The sequence below is a fragment of the Dasypus novemcinctus genome, assembly GCF_030445035.2.
Source record: "Dasypus novemcinctus isolate mDasNov1 chromosome Y unlocalized genomic scaffold, mDasNov1.1.hap2 SUPER_Y_unloc_2, whole genome shotgun sequence".
NCBI lineage: Eukaryota > Metazoa > Chordata > Mammalia > Cingulata > Dasypodidae > Dasypus > Dasypus novemcinctus.
Genome location: NW_027261978.1, coordinates 260,412 through 275,701, shown reverse-complemented (window position 1 = coordinate 275,701; position 15,290 = coordinate 260,412). Strand labels below are relative to the sequence as shown.

Below are 15,290 nucleotides of genomic sequence, written 5' to 3'. Positions count from 1 at the left end.
TTTTAGGGGTTAATTAAAAAACAAAGCAAAATGTGGTTTTCTAAGTAGATAACATTCTTCCATTGGTGATTCCTTTGATTTTGATTTTCAATATTTACAATCACTTATGTCCACATCCCTTTGAAAAGTATGCAGCTTATAAGTGTCACAAGTTTAAAGGAATGAATTAAGAATATCCAGAACCAGGTTTTTGTCTTCCCCTGTGATTCTTAGGATTTTAAACCTCATCATCCAAATACTGAACCTGTATTAGGCCTCAATCATGCGCCAATTTCACAGCACTCCTTGCCAGTACACATGATGACTTCTAGCCAAGTAGATGTCCTGTGCAGTCCTGTCAAGAGGAAAAGAACATTTAGTCCAACAAAGGTATAGGTGCACTTTAGAAAAACTAAAAAATTCCAGTCAATAAAGAAGCTCCAACACTCCTGAGGTTATGTACTAGATAGTAGATAGTGTAGTAGACAACCTGTCCTGTGCTTTAAATTTGTGGACATTAGGGAGTGAAAAGATTTTAAACTAACTTGCTTCTTTTTTAAAAGGTTTTCTATCCCGGAATCTTAGCATTCTATTAAATAAATAAAGTAGGGGATAAGTTTATCAAATAATTATTTATCTTCCTGATTTTATAATCCTAACATACTTTTCACTATAATTTATAACAATGAAATAAAATGAATGTTGGAGTTAATGGACAGCCTCCTTAGATACATTGGTAATGGTTTAGGTATGAACCTTTTTGGGTAGTTTAAGGAATCAATACATGTTTTAAATGTACAATTTTCCAAATTGATTATGTGTATTATCCTATTACTTATTTAAAATAATAAATCCTTTTTACCCAAGTGAATATTAAATATATATACTCAATTCATAGTCATTTGATTTCCCACTAGTCATTATTTTTATTATGAGGATTTAGCCAAATAGTCTTTAATTTTTTAAATAATTTTTCTTTAGAATATTTCTGATACCTGGAGTAGTGGCCATATTGTTTCACATGCTCCAGAACAGCAACAAGTTCATTTGTGGTGTCTGACACCACAGAAATTACAGGTAAGGATATTATTCTGAGTTTTCTATTTCTATGTTAAAGCAGTAGAGGCACTTTAATTCTTTCAGTATTAATTATTAAAATTTGAATGGCAGTAAATTAAGTAAGTGTATACATAATTAAAATGAGCCTCCATTTTCCAGTGTCAGAAATTATGCTTGTTGTGTTTTGTATTTCATAAAGAAGTAATATATTCATGTGTTATTAAGAACTATTAGAAAGTAGAGGATATATAAGGTAGAACCTCTTTAAAGTTCCTTCTCTTAGCCACATATTTCCCTTTGCCAAATACACCTAGTCTTCTTAGTTCCTTATTTTTTTCCAGAGGTATTTTGTGCATGCATAAACATATATGACCTTTTTCCCTCATATATTCCTTTTTGACTTTCTTCTATAAATGAAAGGTAAAATGCCTATGAGTGTATAGAAAAGGACTTTGTTTTTTTCCTCAAGAATGTAGCTGTGAGACCTTCCCATGTCTATGTAGAGCATTTCTGCTTTTATTATGTCTATACATTATACAGACACAGTATGTATATTAATGCATCCATTATTTGGTGAGAATTCTGTTATGGGTCATCCACATCATTTCCATTGTCAGTATTATAAACAATGCTGCCTTAAGCACTTAACACTTAAATCTCTTTCTATGTGAAGATTAGAAATTCAAACTTCACAGTGCACCCTTGTTCAGGTGGTGAATTTTTTCATTTTTTCCTACTTTTCTCAGACTTCAGAAAAGACATGGAAAATTATTTGTCAGACATTACTATCTTTGACCAGAAAAGTTCTGAGTTTTATCAATAAGGGTTTGTTTTATAACATGATATTCATTAGATTTGTTTCATAATATTCTTCTTTTCTTTCTCTAGCATTTGAAACAGCTGCGTGTGAATAGAGATAATTTAAATCCAGCACAGAAACTGATGCTGGGACAGTTAAAAGTTAGTTTGTCTTAATGCAGCAACACCAAGTGTGTATAGCATTTATATTCTAAAATTTATCCCTGTATGTTAATGATTCATTTTACCTTCTGACAGCATTCTGTAGAATTCTTTAATCAGAACATTTTAAAATAATAGTGGACAGAGCTTTTTAGAGAAAATTGTCATAAATTAATTTAGTACAAAAAACCTGGGGCACTACTATGTTTTATGTAATATTTGATATGCATTGTAAGCAGTTAGAATTTTTATTTACTTCATAATTAAATATCCCAAATTTAGGAGGAAACATTTTAAGGTTTGTTGGATTAAAGGCTTTGGCAAGTATGTACAATTGAATGGAATTTAGAAATCCCTCATTAGATAGTGAGAAAAGGATTTATAAATTTCTGATTCATTATTTTTAATTTTCAGTTATTTTCTTTTTTTTATTATGTTGTTAATAAATGGTCTTTCCTTTGATTATAAAATGAAACAGATTTCTGCTCTACTCTACAAGTGTGATAGCTAAAAATGAACATAATTTCTTGTTTTCACAGTGTATATATTTTTTAACATAGAGTAATTAAATGTAGAATAAAATTGGAAAGAAATTGGTTATATATTTTTGAAGTCACACAAGCAGGTTTTATTTCTTGTTTTTGAACATGAGACAAACAGGAGTTGCTTACTTACAATCTACTGGAATTCCTAACGGGCCAGTAACTGACTCATCACTGCCTCCAAACTCTATCTCAGGCCAGCAGCCACATGCTGCTGTGACCAGAGAGCCTAGCATCTCTCACCCTGGAGTTCGCCCTGCTTGTCCTGGGCAGCCTTTGTCCAATGGACCTTTTCCTGCAGGCTGTGTTCCTTGCAGCACATCCAAAATGCTAGGGAGTTCAGAAATTATTTTGGTAGGCAGTAATTGTATAAAAGGAAATGGAAGTGATGGAAATGTGCCTTACCTACAGCGAAACACACTCAATCTACCCATAACTGCACAAACTTGACCAGCAGTACAGAGGAGCCATGGAGAAAACAGCTATCTAATTCCATTCAGGTAACACCAACACTAGCTGTTTTGTTAGTTTCTCATAGAATATTTCTTCCTGTGATATGTGTACATTTTGGAGGAATAAGAAAAAAATTAGGAACTGATTCTATCTATAAAACTCTTTTAAACAATTCATAATTATATGAGAGTTTTAAGTGTTACTATGTGTTTACTCACTATAAAATTAATATACTTATATAATATGTCAGATAATCTGAAATACTTATATATTCACAATTCCCTATTTACCAGATGCTGACTGTTATGGATTCATGCTAATAGGTGAAAAACTAATAAAGTTTCAGTTACCGTTAATTACAAGGAATAGTGTAAGTATGAGAATGCTGAGTAATTAGGGGGGCCATGATATTAGTCTCAGAAAATTGAGGGAATTTGGAAGGAGAAAGGAAAGATAAAATGAGGCTAGTGAAGTTAAGAGTATGAAATGTGAGCATTTAGTTTAGAGTCTAGAATTTCATGAATGTCCTTTTTATCAGATATATGATATATTTGCTCCATTGTTACTTTGTTTTTAAACCTTTTACTTCTGTATATTACACTATGATGTGTCATTTTTATGCAGTTGTTCTTCTGTATTTTTTGGGTTTATTTCCATAGTGAGTGCCCAGAGTGGAATTGAAGACTCAGATGGTTAAAATTCTAGCATATTACATGTAGAGACTTTATTATTCAACCATAGAGGAAATATGTAGCTTCTTGCTGGAACACATTCTAAACAGTGTTGTTGTAGGTCATTTAGTAAAAAGTAGATTAAGTTTTTTTTTAAATTCAAGTAATTGTGAAAAATCATGTGTAACATATAGGATTTCCAAATAGCACCGTATTATTAATTATCACAACTTGTATTTGTGTGGTACATTTGTTACAATTGATGAAAACACTTTTTCATAATATATTAGTTCATGATTTAGCTTACGGTTCAGTGTGTTATGCTGCTACATAGATTTTGTTTTCCCTAAAACTAAGATTAATTTTATTAATTTTTATGGAGGAATAAGATGGTGTAATCACAGAATTGTGTATTCATCACTACCGTAAATGTTTTGCATTTTCATTACTCCCAAAAGAAAACCCCCTAATGCTTAGCAGTTACTTTTCAATCCTTTTATCCATCCCCTGCCATACATATCTGATAACTTTACGTTTTTTCTTGAAATACAGTCAAAACTTGTCAGAGACGAGAGGTACAGAGTTCTGGACACTGAACATTCAAGAGTTATCATAACAAAGAGCAAGATCAGGAAAGGCTTCACTGAGGTGCTGACATTTGATTAAATACTTCAAAGAGTTGCTGACAAACCAATGAAGATCATTGGGATAACTAAGGAGCAGTGGGTCCTCAGCTGATTTGAGGAGAAACAAGAAAGCCACTTAACTAAATAGTATAAACCAGGAGTAATCTGAGAAAACTGAAGGTTTGGGTAGTAATGTGATATGTAGGATTTGACAGATGGGGATACTCACCACTATACTAATGAGGACACGACTGTAGAATTTGTTTAGCCATGTGAGTCACTATACAGACATTGGATTTTACTCTTAAAAAAGGAAAACTGTAGGAGTGCTTTGAATTGATGAATGGCATGATCCTTTTTTTTTTTTTGCTTAGTTTATTAAGGATAATTTCCAAACTATTAAATTTACCCACTTTCAATGAATAAAGTTATATTTTGACATTGGATACAGTTGAATATCCATCAACAAACTAGTTTTAGAATATTTCCCTAACCCCTAAATGTTCCCTTGTTCTCTTCAGTCAGTTCTTACCAATATCCCTAGCTGAGGCAACACTAATCTGCCATCCATCTCTACAGTTTTACTTTTCAAGGAATTTCATACAAATGGTATGATAAAACATTTAGTCTTTTATACCTATATTCTTCTACTTAACATGTTTTTGATGTTAAATTTCATTGTTATATATAATAATAAATGCTTTTTATAGCTGAGTAATATTCTCATGTATATATAGCAACTTTTTATTTAACCATTTACTAGATTAGAAATTTTTTTTTTTTGGTGTTATATGTCATGTTACTGTAAGCATCCTGAAGTCTTTTGATGGGTTTTATTTCTCTGTCTAGGGGTAGAAACCTGTGCATGGAATTGCTGTTTTGGGTGGTACATATATGTTAAACTTTCAAAGATTCTCCCGAACTCCAATCCAAAGTGGCTGAACAATTTTACTTCCTATAAGCAGTATAAAGTGATTCCTGTCAAAGCAGATTCTTTTCTCCTGGTATATCTTTAAATTCAGTTCCTGGATTTAAAAGACACCAGTCACTCAGAGAGGAAGTGTTCATTTAATTGCACAAACAATGGAACACAGTAGCTTCGTGGCCAAAACTGTCTCCAGATTTGCAGAAATTCTCTATTTAAAACACCAGGATGCCAATGAGTAATTGGGGTGGAGTTTGAACCGGTTCTTTCATTAATAAACATTAAGGGCTGCAAAGGATGGGGGTAGGTGTGGGGGTGGTGGTCTGTGAATCACAAAGGTAAAACCATTATCAGAGATCAAGACATCCAGGAGAGGGGAATACTAAAAATCAGTTACATGATTTTTCATATGGCTATCAACCAGAGGAAGGTGGAGTGGTCACCCTATCAATAGAAATGTTCATATACAAAGGTAAGACTTCTCTAGAGTAACCATTACAATGGTAGGTTTATAGTTGGAAATGGTCACATATAAAGGATAAAGTCACTGTAGACATTTTCAGTAACTTCCTATTGCTATGAACAATGGTGTGTAAATATTCTTTTTTTTTTTAAGATTTATTTTTCTTATTTCTTCCCCCTCCCCGACCTCTTTCCCCCCATTGTCTGCTCTCTGTGTCCATTTGCTGTGTGTTCTTCTGTGTCCGCTTGTATTCTCATTAGGTGGTTCTGGGAACCAATCCTGGGACCTTCCAGAGTAGGAGAGAGGCTGTTACTCTCTTATACCACCTCAGCTCCCTGTTCTGCAATGTCTTCTCATTTTCTCTCCTCTGTTTCTCTTGTTGCATCATCTTGCTGCACCAGTTCTCCATGTTGGCTGGCATTCCCCTGTGGGCTGGAACCCTGTGTGGACCATCTCACTGTGTGGGCCAGCTTGCCCTCACCAGGAGATCCTGGGCATCAAAACCTGGACCTCCTATATGGTAGATAGGAACCAATTGGTTGAACCACATCATTTCCCCACATATCCACTTAATCCCTCTTTTGAGGTCTTTGGGTTATATATGTAGAAATGAAATTGCATAACATACTGCTATCTTATTTAATTTCATAAGGAAATACCACATTGGTTTCCACAAGGTCTGCACTATTTTACATTCCCACCACTGATGTACACGGGTTCCTATTTCTTCATATCCTTGCTTTTCATATTCTTTTTTTTTTTCCAATAAAAAATAGCCATCCTAGTAGGTGTGAAGTGGTATCTCATTGAGGTTTTGATTTTCATTTTCTTAGAGGCTTATGATTTTGACCATCTTTTTATATGAGTATTGGTCATTTGAAAATCTTTGCAAAAATGTGTATTCAAATCCTTTTCATGTTGTTTAATTAGGCTGTTGTCTGCTTGTTACATTCTAGGGATTCTTAATAAATTTTGGATATGAAGTGCTTATTAGATATATTACTTGCAGTATTTTCTACCTTTCTGTAGTCTTGTCTTTTGCCTAATAAAAGGCCCTGAAGGTTTTACCTTATGTTGTCTTTTCAGAGTTTTGTGTTTTTAGCATTTATTTAGGTCTTTGATATATTTAGAATTAATTTTCCTATATGGAAACATTACAAAATTGTATTCTCTAGGTGACATCGAGAAATTCCTGGAAACACAGAAACTACCACAGGAGGAAATGGAATAAATAGTTCAATAAACTTTAACTAGTGAAGAGATTGAATCAGCAATTGAAAACCTCCCAACAAAGAAAAGACTAAAACCATATGACTTCACAGTAGAATTTTCCTAAACATCCAAGAATACTTAATTCCAAACCTGCTGAAACTCTTCCAAAAAATTAAAGAGGGTCAACATAAGAAAGTAAATTAATACATTCCATCATCATCCTAAAACCAAATCCAGTAAAGATATCCCATGAGAAGAAAATTACAGACCATTATTTCTAATGAATACATAAATGCAGAAATCCTCAACAAAATACAAGCAAACAGTACTTTAAAAGAGTTATAAAAAAGGAAAAAAAAATAATTAGACACCATGATTTTGTAGGAATTATCCCAGGTGTGTAAAGGTGGTTCAACATAATAACATATTTAATGCACCACATTAACAGAATGAAAGGGGAAAACATGATCTTTACAATTCATGATAAAAGATATTTGACAAAATATAGCTCCTTTCTTGATTACAAACTTAGAAAACAAAGAATAGAAAGACACTTCCTCACCTTGAAATAGGGCATTTATGTAAAAACCTACAGCTAACAACAAAATAAGTGGTAAAAGACTGAAAGCTTTCCCTCTAAAATCTGGAATAAAGCAAGGAAGCCCCGTGACCCCTGTAATTCAATATTGTTCGAGACATTGAAAATTAAACTGAAGGTGCCACATTTGAAAGAAATAAATGCTTTTCCTATTTGCAGATGACATGATTCTGCAGCAGAACCTTCTAAAAAATCCACAAGAAATTTCCCAGAACTAGTATGAATTCAATGAAAGGGTGAAGTACAAAATCAATATGCAAAAATTAGTAGTGTTTTTAGCACAAAACAATAAGCAATCTGACAAAGAAACCAAGAAACAAATCTAACTAGAGTTATACAGGATTTACACTCAGAAAACTTCAAAGCACTTCTAGGAGAAATCAGGTTGTACCTAAATAAATGTAAGAACATTCCATGTTCATGTATTGGAAGACTAAATATTGTTAAGATGTCATTTCTCCCTGAAGCAATGTACAGGTCAATACAAAACCCATTAGAATGGCTAAGATTAATATTTTAAAAACTGAAAATTAAAATTGTTGGAGAGTGCTTCTTTGACTTTTTTTTCCTCCCTCAGTATTCATTCCCGTTAAAGAGGCTCTGACAATAGGATTAAGATGTATTCTGAATGAAATGTATCTCACTTTAAATGAAATTGTCTCATCATAAATGTCCTCCTTTACATGGACCCAGGAATGGATTAAATTTAAGAACATGTTTTTCTAGGTACGTCCAGCTTCAAACTACCACATTCTGTGATCCAATTTCTAGGTAGAGACCTAAAAGAAAAGGACTCAAACACATAATTGCACACCGATGTTGAAATGGTGGTATTGTTCACAATTGCCAAAGGCTGAAGTAACTTTTTTTTTTTTGTCCATCAACCTTGAAGGAATAAAGAAAATGTGGTATGTAAACATAATGGAGTAATGTGTACCCATAAAAAGGAATGAAATTGTGATACAGGCAACATTGAAAATGCTGAACACAAAGAGTACAGTACTGTATTATTTCACCGAATGAATTAAATATAACAAACTCATAAAGGCAGAATCAATACCAGTGGACTGGATGTAGATGTGGAGACATTAATTAAGCCTTAAATTATCCTATTTTCTGTTTGGAAATATGGAAATGTTTTGGTAATAAATTGTGATGAGAGAAGTGCAATGTAATTAATGGCACTGAATTACATATTTAAATATAGTTAAAAGGGGAAATTTTTGTATTCTATATATTACTGGATAAAAATTTTTAAATTTATGGAATTGCAGAGCACAAATAGTGAAGCCTGTTATACACATGGAATGTCATTAAAAGTGCAATTATAGAAATGTGCTTTCATAAATTTTTACAAATTTACATGAGAGCAGTTTTAATAGGATGGGAATCCTAAATTGCATGCATTTTTTTTGTAAACACACATCTTTAATTTAAATTAAAAAAATTTAAAAAGTATGTTTTTTCCAAAATCTTCTCTTAAGAATGTCATTTCAGTTTTTTACTTTAAGTGGGCCATTGTTTTCTGGGTTTTTTTTTTTGTATTTTTCTTATTAAGTCTCTCTTATTTGTTCATTATAGTTTGTTCCTTAATCTTGTATTCAGCTATTGTTGATAAAGAGCCTTCTCTGCATGCCAGAAAGCAACAAAAAAACAAAACAAAAAAGGAAACTTGCAGATTTGCTCTTCTTGCTTTTGTCCTTCAGCATTTACATAGCCTTTTATAGTACCTAAAGAACTATCCGAGGTGAAATCATATGGGTGTTCTAATTTATTTTCTGTGCAATTTATCTTGTCCTAGCCAGAAGCTCATAGTGTTACCAATAACTGCATTTACACAGACACTTTGAATATTCCAGATTGCCCCTACGAAGTATTCATTCCTTCAGTTCTGGGGTCCTGTACCATATATTAACTAATATCTTGCTTCACACATTTGTGGTTTGGTTGTCTTTTTGATGTCTCACTGCCCTTCCAGACACAAGAACATGTCAGAATGAATTCTCAGATCAGCAATACAGGGGTGAGTGTGATAGATCTGTCCTTCCGGCTGCCACTGACAGCTCTCCTCCCTGCAGAATATGGAACCAGGAAGCTGTAGGTGAATGTGGACTGTTGCCCGCCAGTGTGAGGAGGAGGATAGGGGAAGTACCATTCCAACCCCTGAAGATTTTCTTCTTATTTTTTGAAAAATCTGTTTTATTGATATATGTTAATAATGCATAGCTGTGCATCCACACTATACAGTCTCTGATATTTGGTATGATCACATAGGTGTGCATTCATCACTTCATTTATTATTACTACTATTGGAATAGAGCAATTTCATTGTTTCAGTAATAACAATAAACAAAAACCAAACTCTACCCCTTAATTATCATCCCTTAGTCTCTCTAACCTTCCCTTGCCATATAGCTGCTGTTCTCTTTCTATCTCTCTAATCTATTTGTAGTTACATTTTGTATAGGTGGAGTCAAACAATATGTAGTATTTTTGTCTACTTCCCTTCACTTAATTTATTTCCTTTTTTGATTACCCTTAATCTAAGATTATTAATATATTACTATACACTACTGTCCATAATTCCTCTGGCTATATTTTTGCTTGATATGTACATCTTCTAACAGCTTATTTGTTCAATTTCAAGAAAACACAGTCATATATGCAGTATTATCCATATTCATTCTTCACGTGTGGTTTTGCCATACTATACAGACCCATGTTCCACATTTTTAACTTTCCTTCCATTAATATATGCAACCATAATCTCTCCCTTTTGACCACATTAAACCTCTATATTAGCACAGCTAATTAATGAACTTTATGATGTGCTCTCACCATTTCTATTCATTATAAAGATCTACAGCCTCTTTACCCATTTCTGTACAGAATAAACCTCAATTTCCATTCTGTTCTCTTTCTAATTTCTATATTCTAATATACTCCATGAGTTTTCATTATATACTTAGTCCATAATAGTGCAATCATACAGTATTTGATGTTTTGTGTCTGGCTTATGTAACTGAATGTAATGACCTCCAGTTTCATCCACATTATCAAATGCTTTATTCTTCTTACAACTGAATAATATTCCATTGTATCTGTACACCACAGTTTCTCTATTTGTCAGTTGATGGACACCTAGATTGTTTCCTTCTTTTGGCAATTGTGAATAACACCATTATGACCATTGAAGTTTAGGTGTCTGCTCATCTCACTGCTGTCAGTTCTTCTGGGTATATATTAATACTTTGTAGTGCTATTTCCGGCTCACATAGCAAATCTACCTTAAAATTCCTTAAGAACTGCCAAACAGTTCTCTATAGTGGCTGTACCATTCCACACTCCCATGAGCAGTGAATGAGCATTCCCATCTCACCCCATCCTTTCCAACACTTGTAGTTTTCCCTCCCTTTAGTGGACATTCTAATAGGTATTGAAATTATATCTTTTTATAACATTGATTTCATTTTCTTAATTACCAGTGTTATAGAACACTCTTTGTGTGTTTTTCCAGCATTTGTGTTTCTTCTTTGAACAAATATGTTTTCAAGTCTTTTCCCAATTTTAAAAATTCAGTTACTTGTCTTTTTATTTTTTCATTATAGCTTCTCTTTATCATGGATATTAAATCCTTATTGGATAAGTAATTTCCAGGTATTTTCTCCCACTGAGTTTGCTGCCTTTTCACCCTTTTAACAAAGTCCTTTGTAGTTCAAAAGTGCTAATTTTGAGCAAGTGCCATTTTTTTATTCTTTCTTTTATTGCTCATGATTTGGATGTAAGGTCTAAGAAACTACCACCTACCACAACATCACTTTTATTCTAGTTGTGTTATTGTCCTTGCTTTTATACTTAGGTCTTTCTTCTATTTTGAGTTGATTCTTGTATAGGGAATGAGAAAAGCCATTGTTTTGGCTATTTCCCAGCACCATTTGTTGAAAAAACTGTCTTATTCTGGGAACATGAACTTGGTAGGTTTGACAGAACCAGTTGGCCAGAGAGGTGAGATTTTATTTCTGGACTCTCAGTTCTTTTCTTCTGATCACTATATACATCTTTACACCAATACCATGCTGTTTTGACCAGTCTCTTCATAATATGTTTCAAGTGAAAGATCTCTCACACTGCTCTTCATTTTTAGAGTGTTTTTGGCTATTTGGGATGTCTTTACCCTTCTAAATAAATTTGATAATTGCCTTTTGTATTTCTAGTTCCATAAACTAAACTGTTGAAATTTTGATTGGTATTACATTAGTCAGCCAAAGGGGTACTGATGCAAAATACCAGAAATATATTGGTTTTTAGAATGGATATTTATTTGGGGTAGAAGCTTGTAGTTACTAGGCCATAATAAAGCATAAGTTACTTCCCTCACCAAAGTCTCTTGCTACTTGTTGAAGCACAGTAACTTCTGATATCTGCAAGGTTTCAGGCTTCCTGTGTTCTCTTCCTGGGAGCAGGAACTCTACCTCATAGTGACATGACCCAGTCAAGGCTTCTTTTTTTTTTTTTTTTTTTTTCTGCACCCATGCCTTTTTATTTTTATTTTTTACTTTTTAAAAGATACTTAGGTTACATAAATGCTACTTTAAAAATATAGGAGATTCCCATAAGCCCTGCTTCCCACATCTTCCCCACTTTAACAACATTCCTTATTAGTATGGTATATTCACTTACTCATTAGTTTATCAAGTGAAAGTGAAACCTCTGAATCCAATCCAATCTGATATGCCCAGAGGAAAAGATCATCTCAGAATCCCAATTCAGTAGCTATATTTGGAATTCATAAAGAATAACAAACTGCTACACATTGAATCTTTACATCAGTTTGGGTAGAATTATCATCGTCACAACGTCTATGAATATTGAATATCTTTCCATTTATTTAGGTATTCATTGATTTCTTTTAGCATTGTTTTGTAGCTCTCTGAACATAGGTCCTGACATCTTTGGATAAATTGGTTCCTAAGTATTTGAGTTTCTTTGTTATTATTGTAAATGATTTTTTTTTCCTTTTTTACTCCATAGATTAAGTGCTAGTCTACAAAACATTGATTTTTGCGTGTTGATTGTGTATTCTACCACTTACCTGAACTCATTTATGAAGTCAACTGGCTTTATCATAGTCATTTCAGAATTTTCTAAATATAGAAACATGACATCTGTAAATAGAGAGGGTTTTAGTTTCTTATTTTGGATGTTTTTTATTATTTTTTCTTGTCTAATTGCTCTATCTAGAAATTGTAGCACACTGTGGAATAACAATGGTGACAGGAGATATCCTTTTCTTATTCTCATTTATAGAAAGTTTCCAATCTTTCTACTTGTATGATGTTGGCTGGGGGATTTTCATACATGCCATTTATCCTAGTGAGGGTATTTCCTTTTATTCCTATCTTTTGAAAGTTTCTTATCAAGAAAGGATGGTGGATTTTGCTGAATTCCTTCCTACATCGATTGAGATGATCATGTAGTTTTTCCTTCAAGTTGTTAGTGTGATGATAATTATATTTATTGATTTACATATATAGAAATACTATTTGCATACCAGGAATAAATCCCACTTGGTTGTGGTATATAATTCTTTTGATATGCTTTTGGATACTATTTGCAAGTATCTTCTTGAGAATTTTTGTATATATCTTTAGAGAGATTGGTCTGTAATTTTCTTTTTTTGTAGTTTATCTGACTCTGGTATCAGGTGATGTTGGTCTCCTAAAATATTTAGTGATTTTTATCTTCCTATTAAGTTTTCTGGAAGAGTTTAAACAGGATTGGTATGAATTCTTTTCAGAATGCTTGTTGGAATTCATCTGTGAAGCCATTTGGCCCTGGGCTTTTATTATTTGGGAGTTTTTTTTTTAAACAAATACTTTTATTGTTTAATATTAACAACGCCTACAATTCATTCAAAGTGTATAATCAGTTGTATTCAGTAGAATCACATAGTTGTGTATTTTTGCTTGTTTTGTTGTTTTATTATTAATATTGAAATAAGGAAAATGCTCTTAATGATTGATGTAATGAAAGCAACAACTATTTTGAGAAATTGTTGATGGATAATAGGTCTCTTTTAAGTGTGATTGGTTTTTTGAGTTCTTGTGTTCCTCGTAGTCATTGTCGGTTGTTTATATATTTCTGTGAATTTGTCCACTGCTTGTAGGTTGTCTAATTTGTTGACATGCAGCTTCTCTTAAAATCCACTTAGGATCCTTTTTATCTTTCTGTGGGCTCACTCATAACTCACCCACCCTTCACTTCTGACTTTATTGATTTGTATCTTCTCTCTTTATTTAAAATTCTATTCTACCTGAGGGTTTGTCAATATTGTTGATCTCAAAGAATCTACTTTTGATTTTGTTGGGTTTTCTCTGTTGATTTATTGTTGTTATTGTTCTCTATTTCATTTATTTCTGTTCTAATATATTAAAAATGTAGAGGATTCCCATATGCCTAACCTCTTACCCCTCCCACACTTTCCCACATTAGCAACATCCTTCATTAATGTGGAACATTTGTTACAATGGATGAATTGGAGCATTGCCACTAAGTGTAGCTTATATTTTACATTACAGTGTTAAACTTTCACACAAGTTTGTAAGTTATAACAAGATACATAATGGCCTGTACCTGTCATTGCAAAATCATGACAATTCCATGGTCCCCAAATGCCTCCATAATACAACTGTTTTTCCCTCTCTCTCCCCTCAGAATCTCTGGTGGCCAGTGCCTCAACATCAGTGATGTAAGTTCACAGTAAGTTTGTGGTACAATAACAGTAATTCTACTCATGTCCATCGTTCATTCCTGAATCCTAAGGATTCTGGGATTGTGATGCCAACTCTGCCTCTAATTGAGAGGGGGCTTAGATCCCATGGGGGCAGATGGACAGATCTATCTTGCTTGCAGTTATAGACTCTCTCTGTTCCTTGGGATGGTCATTATCCATCATCATGTCCTTGTTAGTTGTCGTAGATGAGTCTAATGAACTAGAGATTAGGTGATGTAACTTTTCTGAGATTCAGGGCCTGATGGGCACATGGAAAGTGGAAAAATTTAAGTCTCTTAGGCATGAACAGCATAAACTATCAACTCTAGTGATGTGGGCTATGGGTTGGAGGCTCTTTTTCTCTTTGGAGATAACCTTAACCTAAGCTGTCTGTCTTGACTTGTGGGTGTGGGATGAGAGGCTGCAGTCCTGCCCTTGGTGACCATGGCAATGACTCCAGTCCCAGGAAACAGTTTATCAACGCAAACTCTATGAACTTTAAATAGTCAGGGGAAATGCAAACCAAATGTGCTAAAAGCTTATCTAGAATATATGAAGTCCATGCTAAAAGCTTAGCTAGGATGTAGAAAATATATGCTAATTCAAGCCTATTGAGAACTGAAACAAAAGAACAATTTGGCCTTTCCTCTCTGTATAAAAGGGACTAAAAAATCTTGTTCGGGGCTCGGGATTGAAACTCCTGAGTCCAGCTGGCTATCAATAAACCATTTTTCTTTCTCAAAATCATTCCTGAGTCCTGGCCTTTCTATATGCAAATCATTGAACCTCTCTCAAATTCTACAGCACTAGTACCAACTATAGTTCAAATATAAGGGGCAGGTGAGACAGATGGAGGGAAATCACCACTGAGTCCATCTCTGTCATACTGAGGTGCATGAATTCCAAAGTAGTGCTCACTAGCAGGGAACCAAACTCCTGAGCTGTGAACCCTATCATCCAGGTTATGGATGTTTCAAGAACCTTCAGGAACCCCACTATTTGAGGCATTATTTACTGTGGTAGTCAATGA

At 33.6% G+C, this 15,290-nt stretch overlaps 1 pseudogene; it reads left to right on the top strand.

Moving 5' to 3' along the window:
* Positions 1–15,290, top strand: part of LOC139438605 (lysine-specific demethylase 6A-like) — a 68,318-nt pseudogene that overhangs the window by 28,240 nt on the left and 24,788 nt on the right.